This window comes from Tamandua tetradactyla, chromosome 2 (genome assembly GCF_023851605.1).
Source record: "Tamandua tetradactyla isolate mTamTet1 chromosome 2, mTamTet1.pri, whole genome shotgun sequence".
NCBI lineage: Eukaryota > Metazoa > Chordata > Mammalia > Pilosa > Myrmecophagidae > Tamandua > Tamandua tetradactyla.
Window position 1 is genome coordinate 64,302,112 of NC_135328.1, and position 8,109 is coordinate 64,310,220.

General features: G+C 34.7%; 1 pseudogene; it reads right to left on the reverse strand.

The window, feature by feature from the left end:
* Positions 1–997: 997 nt before the first annotated feature.
* On the reverse strand, positions 998–2,059 carry LOC143660587 (pyruvate dehydrogenase E1 component subunit beta, mitochondrial pseudogene; annotated as a pseudogene).
* Between the last annotated feature and the right edge of the window lie 6,050 nt (positions 2,060–8,109).

Here is an 8,109-nt window from a genome sequence, read left to right on the forward strand (position 1 = left end):
AGTCATTCTGGAGGTGCCTCAACTCTTCTGTTTTGGGAGGTGTAACTGAGTGAGTGATTGCACCCAAGCCCTAAGGCGCACAGCCCTCTCGAGTGAACATGATGTTTCATGTGGCTTCCACATACTTTTACTCATACACTCAGGATCCTGCTTATTTGTTACAGATTTGGTTTGCTTTTCTCCATTAGAAGAAAAATATAGATGGACACAGGAAGAATGCCATTAGTTCTAAGGAGAAATCTAGCCGTTTCTGACTGCTAAAGTACTGTAAAGGTTTTCCTATCTGCCTCCAACATCAGATGTATGCAATGGGTAAAGAAAATCAGTGGAGGAAAAAAATAAACAACCATCCATGACTAAGAATATCTAGTATTTTGGGGTGAGTTACTGGAAATCTAAATATTTAAATGTCTCTTGGACTGATCAGAAAACAGATCAACCAACAAAAACATACTACTGAAGTTTGGCATGCCAGTGGTTACAGGTAAGATATGCGGATTTTTAAGTTTGAGCTTCCTCAGAAATTCTGATTGTCAATATTTCAATATTTAGTATAGACACTTAAATATTTAGATTTTATTTTATTTTTTTTCCTAGTCAGGGATGCATTTATTCCATATAAAAACAATTTAGTAGTAAACAGACCATGCACATTTATTTTATACATATAAATTATCTTTTCAGGACATATTTTCATCAAGACTCAGGACACATTCATGCTTGGTCTTTCTAGTGAGAGGAGGTGAAAATTCATATTAATTTTATTCATAGAACATGGCAACTGTAACAGACCAGAAAAAACTATGGTATGAAGTCTAGAACAGGAGAGTAGTTTCCATATGCAAGCACGTTTAAACTTCTTTCTGGTACAAAACAACCTGAATTGTTGCTTCAGAGATTACTTAATGACTAATAAGGTCTTATAATATAAACCAGGTGAAGAGCCAGCCAAGTATTTTAAATAAGAAATTCCAATGACTTTATATTCAAGGCAAAACTAGATATTTAATGTTTTCTTAATTGGAAATATGATGTCTTTGACCTGAGGCACACAGCTGTCTTCTAGAATCTTTGTATAAGGCATAGGGACGTCAGCACCGGTGACACAAACTGCAGGAACATCCAGGAAGTTGAAAGCAGGGCCTTCCATGATCCTGGCACAAATTTTAGCTCCTACTCCAAACTGTGGCCAGCCTCCTTCCACAGTGATGAGGTGATTTGTCTTCATGACACTGGCTTCTATGGTTTCAATGTCCATTAGCCTGATGGTACACAGGTTTATCACCTCACATTTAACTCCCTCTTTAGATAACACTGTTGCAGCTTCTAAGCAGTGACCAACAGGTCTTGAATGGGAAACCACAGTTACATGCATCCCTTGCTTTCTATTTTGGCTTTTCCAATAGGAATCAGAAAATCTTTTGACTGAGCCTCATCAAGAAATTCAAAAGGAACTCCATTCATCAGTTCATTCTCTAGCACCACCACTGGACTGTTATCCCGAATGGCTGATTTAATAAGTCTTTTTGCATCTTCTGAATTCCAGGGGCTGACCACCTTTAAGCCTTGGCAGTGTCCATACCAGGCAGCAAAGCACCATGAGTGCTGGGCAGCTACACCTGCCGAGGCACCATTGGGCCCCCTGAAGACTAGGGGCACATTCTGAAGGCCACCTGACATGTAGTAAGTCTTGGCAGCTGAGTTTATAACTTGGTCAATGGCTTGCACTGAGATATTGAAGGTCATAAATTCACAAATGGGCTGCAACCCAGCCATAGCCGCACCTACAGCAATTCCAGCAAAGCCCATCTCTGATATAGGGGTGTCTATGGTCCTCTTGTCTCCATATTTCTTCCATAGGCCTCGACTTACCTCTGGGCAACTTCCTCCCCAAGCAGAACTACCTTCTCATCTCTTTCCATCTCCTCATCCAGTCCCTGATTTATAGGATCGCGAACTATCACCTGCAGCGCAGCCGGCACTGTCCAATGGAGCGACTCCTTAGCAGCCAGGACAGGGGCTGAAGGGGCCTCCGCACTAGCCCACTCACCGCCGCCATCTTGCTGGTGTCCTCTAATTTTAAATTTATTTTTAACATTAGTTATTTTAACATAATTTAGACAATGCCAGTAATGAAGAACTGGAAAAGATAATAAAGTTAGTTAAAAATACTTCATGGTCTTTTTACTTAGGGCAAAGCGAGTTGTAGTTGGTCAAACCAAAATAAAATAGTTTATAACTAGGAGGGAGACTTATAAGGCCTGTCTTAGCAAGAGTGACAAGTGATTTGTCAGATATTTATTGACTTCACAGACCTCAGTAAGACTTCATTGTTATTTCAAAGATGAGTAATTCTAGTATACATTATTTGATCAGAAAGCATGATAACAAGTTCTTAGCAAAAGCACCTGAACTTACATGAGGAATGTCCATCACCTTTAGCAATGCAAATTTTCTCTCTGGCATTCACATTAAATATTTGCATTATAATGAATTCTTTTGTTCTTCACTTTTGTTCCTAATTCATAATTAGGACCATTTTGTTCAGAAGGGGATTAGTATCATCACTACTCAGCAAACATTCTTTCCTATTTAAAATCAATTAGCTCACAGGACATTTTTGCCTGCATGATTATTACTTGATTAGGTACACCTGGGAAAGCATACGAGGAAGGAACCTGAACAAGAGGGATTCCTTTTATTTTTGATGTTCAAGCATGTTCATCTCATAAGCATGGAGAGGGTGATACCAAGCACACTCAGGCAATAGAACATTTGAAATTATGGATCCTTTTTATGCATTGTCACTTGTGTTCCCATTTCTGCAACTGAAGTGCGAGAAGCTAGGGGTAAAAGAGGAAGGGAATTATTTAATTCCATAATTTAAATAACTGATTTTGCTATGAACACCTGCTCATAGAATGAAGAAAGGGATGGGAAATTTGATCCTTTTATGGAAATACTCATTGGAATTTTCTTTGTAAGTGGGTATAGGGGACACAGTCCATTGGGTATGCTGTGGAGATGAGGCGGAAGGGAATGGCATTTCCTAATTTTAGTGATTGATTGAAGTCTAGAAGGATAAGGATTCAAAAGAAATATTTTGGAAGAAGAATTGGGTAATAATCTGAGTGTATTTCAATTTAATTTGACAGTCTTTAAAGTATTTATTAGGTCCCCATAACTGGAAGACATTTCTTAAGCATATTAAGACATAGTAAGAGTTATTAAAAAAAGGTATTGCATCTGTCTCTTTAGGCTCATTTTTCATTGATGCCATTTATGTTGTGACTTGCACTTTTGGTAGTCAAAGATGTAATTTGTATAGGGATATTTGTTGAAATAAATACTTTCATGCATGTTGGTCATAGTCATATATTAGATCATCTATTGGGGATTAGTTTGGAGTACATTATTATCATTACAAGTGAATTTAGTGAGTCTATGATGTTGAATATGAATCAATGTTACTAAAAGTGGAAGGATGCACTTAAGGCAAAGACTAGTGATGGGGAAATAAAATTTAAAACAAAACATTTTCCCAACCCAGAAAATCTTCCCACAAAGGTAGAAGAAAAAAGAAAATCAATTTTATTATTGAGTAAGCATTAAGCTAGAATGTGATGCATCACAGACAATCCACTAAAGAGAAAAGAAAGAAACTTTGTCCTTTTATAACCAAGCAGTAACAACCCATTACATACATAGTCTCAAGATAAATGATAAATAGTTCTCAAGTAAGAGTACTTGACAGCATCATTTGTCAAACATAGTTTGTCTTAAATTCATCTGGTGATTTGTTTGGTCTTTAATTTCATCTATCCAAAGAGATCGTCTCTATCCAAGAGACGCAGCATATCTTTATGACAGGTAGATAGTTACAACTTGGAGCCAGAACTTCCTTAATGCTTACATTTTGGGAGATGGTTCCCAGGGTTTTTGAGGAAAGGTATCGCTGGGGTAAATCTGGTAAAGGCTTATTTAGTTTCTAAAGTGAATTACATACACCTTGAAGTAAAAGGGAAAGGATTTAACATTACAAGTTTTCTAAAGAGCTCTAGAAAGATGAAAGGTATCGTTGGTGAGGGGGTATCTCTTTGCCTTTTTGCACCAGGGAAAATTATGATATATATTTTCCTTTGTTGGTTTATTTTTATCCTAACAATAGAAAGCGGAATCCTATCATTTTTTTCTCTTTTCCTTATCAAGCGGCAATAATATGTACTGTAATTAATATTGCTTCAAAAATATATAAAACAGCATATGCTCTGTGGTAGTGAAGGTTTGATTAGAAATATTTGACATAAAATAAATATTGAACTAGAATATTCTTTTAGGATTTCAGATACTTTACATATGTGAAATTGGCTAACAATTAGTATTAATGCTAATGATCAGGTTTTACCCATCAGTAAGGCTGTAGACAGTGAGTACAAAATAATTCAATAAAAATATTGAGTTTATTTCATTATGTAATGAATTTGCTAAATGATGGGACTTTGGTGAATAGAGTTAATTCAAGATTAATTTGTTTTGGAGCAGCTTACTTATGGTAGGAATATAATTGTAAGAATACAAGTTTTTAACATTAAAGTGAATTGAATTTTTTGACATATTCCTGAGAGTGCTGAGTCTACAGCAGTCTACTGGGGTACAGATATAAAATGTGTTGCTTCATATAAGGTTAACATTTAGTTCTAGTCAAGCATTATAATAAACAAAGATGATATTATGCCATTTGTCCACAGAAGTGACATTATATGGTATAAATTAAAATACTTATAAGGGCTTAGACGGACTATTGTGAATGCTAGTGAGAAGTTTCTAGAGATGAGGATACTAAGTAATTACAGTGGAATCCATAATCTAAGAAGTCAAATTATTTGTCTTGTTAAGCTACCTAATTTTACTCTTAAAAGTTTTATAAAATTCATCTGTAGGCTAATTATAATAGTATAATAGGAACATTATACTCATAGTATAATAGGTGTAGTTGTTTTAATAAGGAGCATTTGTAGGCTTATTTTATGCAAATTCCAAGGCAGTGATAATAGGAGTAAAATGTAGGGGTCCAACAGTTAAAATTTGTTTGATACTGGGAAAGCTTTTATTTAAAATTATACATGGACTTGTTTTGATTTTCAAATACAAATTCATGTGGACTTCGTTTCTCTGTATTTATGTAGTAACTATAGTAATCAGAATGTGAAACTATTAATATAGAAGCTAACATTAATAATGTATTAAATAGTCTTGACACTATTTGGTTGATAATTATTCATCGGTATTAAACCAAAACAAATTCAAAGTTAGTTGTACTAATTAACATGAGAAGAGGAGGATCCATATCAGTATGTTGTTACCTAAATAAACAGTCAGATGACAATTAAGGGTGTCAGCGTTAGGGTCAGCTCCGAATCTGAAGTGATAAAGTGTGAAGCAAAATTTTATTTGACACAGAAAGCGTACATTTGAGAATGTTTTACCAATAAGTATACACACTTCATGAAATCCATTTGTTATGAGTAATATTGAGTCATAAATGACATCCAAAATAATGAATGATATTTCATAGTAATTCTGAAGCTCATAATAATGTAAACTCCTAGGATGATGTTGACAAATAGTGCTTGCAATATTTGTTTCTGATTTCTTTCTTTTAGGCTGTGGAAGGTTTCAGTGATGGACACACAAGCTGCTAGAAAGAGAAATGTAAAACAATGGTACCAATAACGGGGTTAGTGATTTTACTGGTTTAATTCATCTTGGTGGTCAGCTCCTTTCACATTCTGGAATGGGGCAAAACTTGAGTGATTAAAAGTTCAAAATACCCTGTGATAAAATTATTTCAAACCCAATGAAGAAGATTATTTCATATTACCATTACTTTTGTAGAACCAATGTGTGAGGAACTTGGAAAGAATCCTCTTAGCCAATATGTCTTCATTGTTGGCATATTGTTAGTGTATTTCTGTTTAGTAGTTTGAGTGTTAACAGATTGATAATTAAAATGAAATCTTTAGTGGTACAGACAAACCCTCTGTTAGCAGCTAAGTGCTTAGCTTTAGATATGGTGAGTGTGTGTGTGACAGGCTATTAGGTTTATTTGTAAATACAGGCACACTAGAGAGGTGAATACATATAATTAAATTATGGCAAAAACGAACCCTAAAATTTTAAGTATGTCTGGAATGCTAAACATAATTGAAGCTAATGATGGGTTAATTGATAATATGGCTAATACAGGTCTTCTATCTCAGTGACTTAGTAGGTAACCAGCTACAATGCTTTCTGTAAGCCACACTGCAGACTATTGGTTCAATGAATAATCTAGAAGTTGGGATGATTTCAAACATATACATGAATTCAATGGGTACCTTTTGGAATAGGACAGACACTAATGGGGCTTTGATTTTATGGTGAAAACCAATCATAACTTTTCCTGTTCATAGTGAGATGGCTGTTCCAAAATTTATTATGAGTTGAGTAGCTGTGAGTTGAGTAGTAAATATGTGAGGTGGGAGAACTAAAGGAATTGAAGTCTCAATAAATACAATAAGTGAGATTTAACTGACATTAAAGATAAAATCTCTCCTTAGTCACTGTAAATTAGCATTTATTGTTTTAAAATTAGCTTAATTGCTATTGGAGTATAATCGAATAGATTTTATTAAAATGGCTTGGTAAGGGGAATAAAAGCATTGGAAAAATAATAATTAGGGTTGCAATAGTAATCCTAATATTCCTGGGTAATGAAAGAGGTGACTGAAATATCATTAATTTTGGCACTCAATATGATATTCCAAATGTCTTGATTATAGGTAATAGTGCAAAAATATCATCAGAAAATTTTAATTGAAAATCTTAGTGTTAGGATTACATTAAACAGTTATGGTTTATGGTGCTATAACTAATTGCGGCATGACACTGGGAAGAGATTTAACTTCCTAATCTAATTTGAAAGGTTAATGCTAATTTAACTCCTCAATGAATTTATAGGGTTGAAGAGGACCAATTTTCAAAACATTCTAAAGGATTACCTCAAAGCAATGATTTGAATTGCATAACTGCAGAAAACTGTTAAAACAAAAAAGACGTGTATGCTGTGCTTGTTTGAATCTGTTATGTACCCTAGAAAGGACTATGCTCATTTAATCCATTCTTGTGGGGGCAGATATAATTGTGGGTGGAACTTTTTGGTTAGGCTATTTCAATTGAGATGTGACCCAGCCCATTCAAGGTGATTCTTAATCCTTTACTGGAGACCTTTGGAAAGAGGATAAAAGATATTAAAAGCCCAGAGAAATTAAAACCCAGGAGAGAAGGACCAGCAGGCATTGCCATGTGCCTTCCCATGTGACAAAGGAACCCCAGATGCCAGCAGCTTTGTCTCAAAGAAAGTATCTTCCTCTTGATACCTTCACTCAGAGAAAGTCTTCCTCTTGATGCCATAATTTGGACATTTTCATTTTCATGGCCTTAGAACCATACATTTGTAAACTAATAACTCCCCATTGAAAAAGCCAACCCATTTCTGATATAGTGCATTCCAGCAGCTTTAGCAAACCAAAACAGATGCTAATGGTGCTGGATTTACTGGTCTTGTATACAGCAACAGTTTTTAAACATAAGGAAGGTAAAATCTTCTGGTGAGATTAGCATTTGGGTAGAATTTATATAAGGATTACTGCTTACCCAACAATTTCTAGGCGTCCTAGTTCCCCAGCCTGTTAGTTTGGACCAAACTTTTTTGTAGTCTTACATGCTCATACATTCAATATCATTGGCACCTTATTGTTTATATGGTTAAGAATGGATTATCAATTATCTTCAATGACTAAAGAATTCACAATAATGGAAAATAATAAGAAATGAAATAATTGCAGATAGTATGCCTTATACATATTGTTTCTACTTCTTAAACATCTGTGTGCTTCTATGAGTTAATTTTGTAGTTACTATTAGATTTATAATATATATCACTAAAAAGAAATGGTATTACGAGTCATACAAACTATTGTATAATGGAAAATATGTCTCTTGAATCTCTACTTGGAATGGATATCTAAAATATGTAAATAATTTTAATCTGTAAATTCACGCTGATAA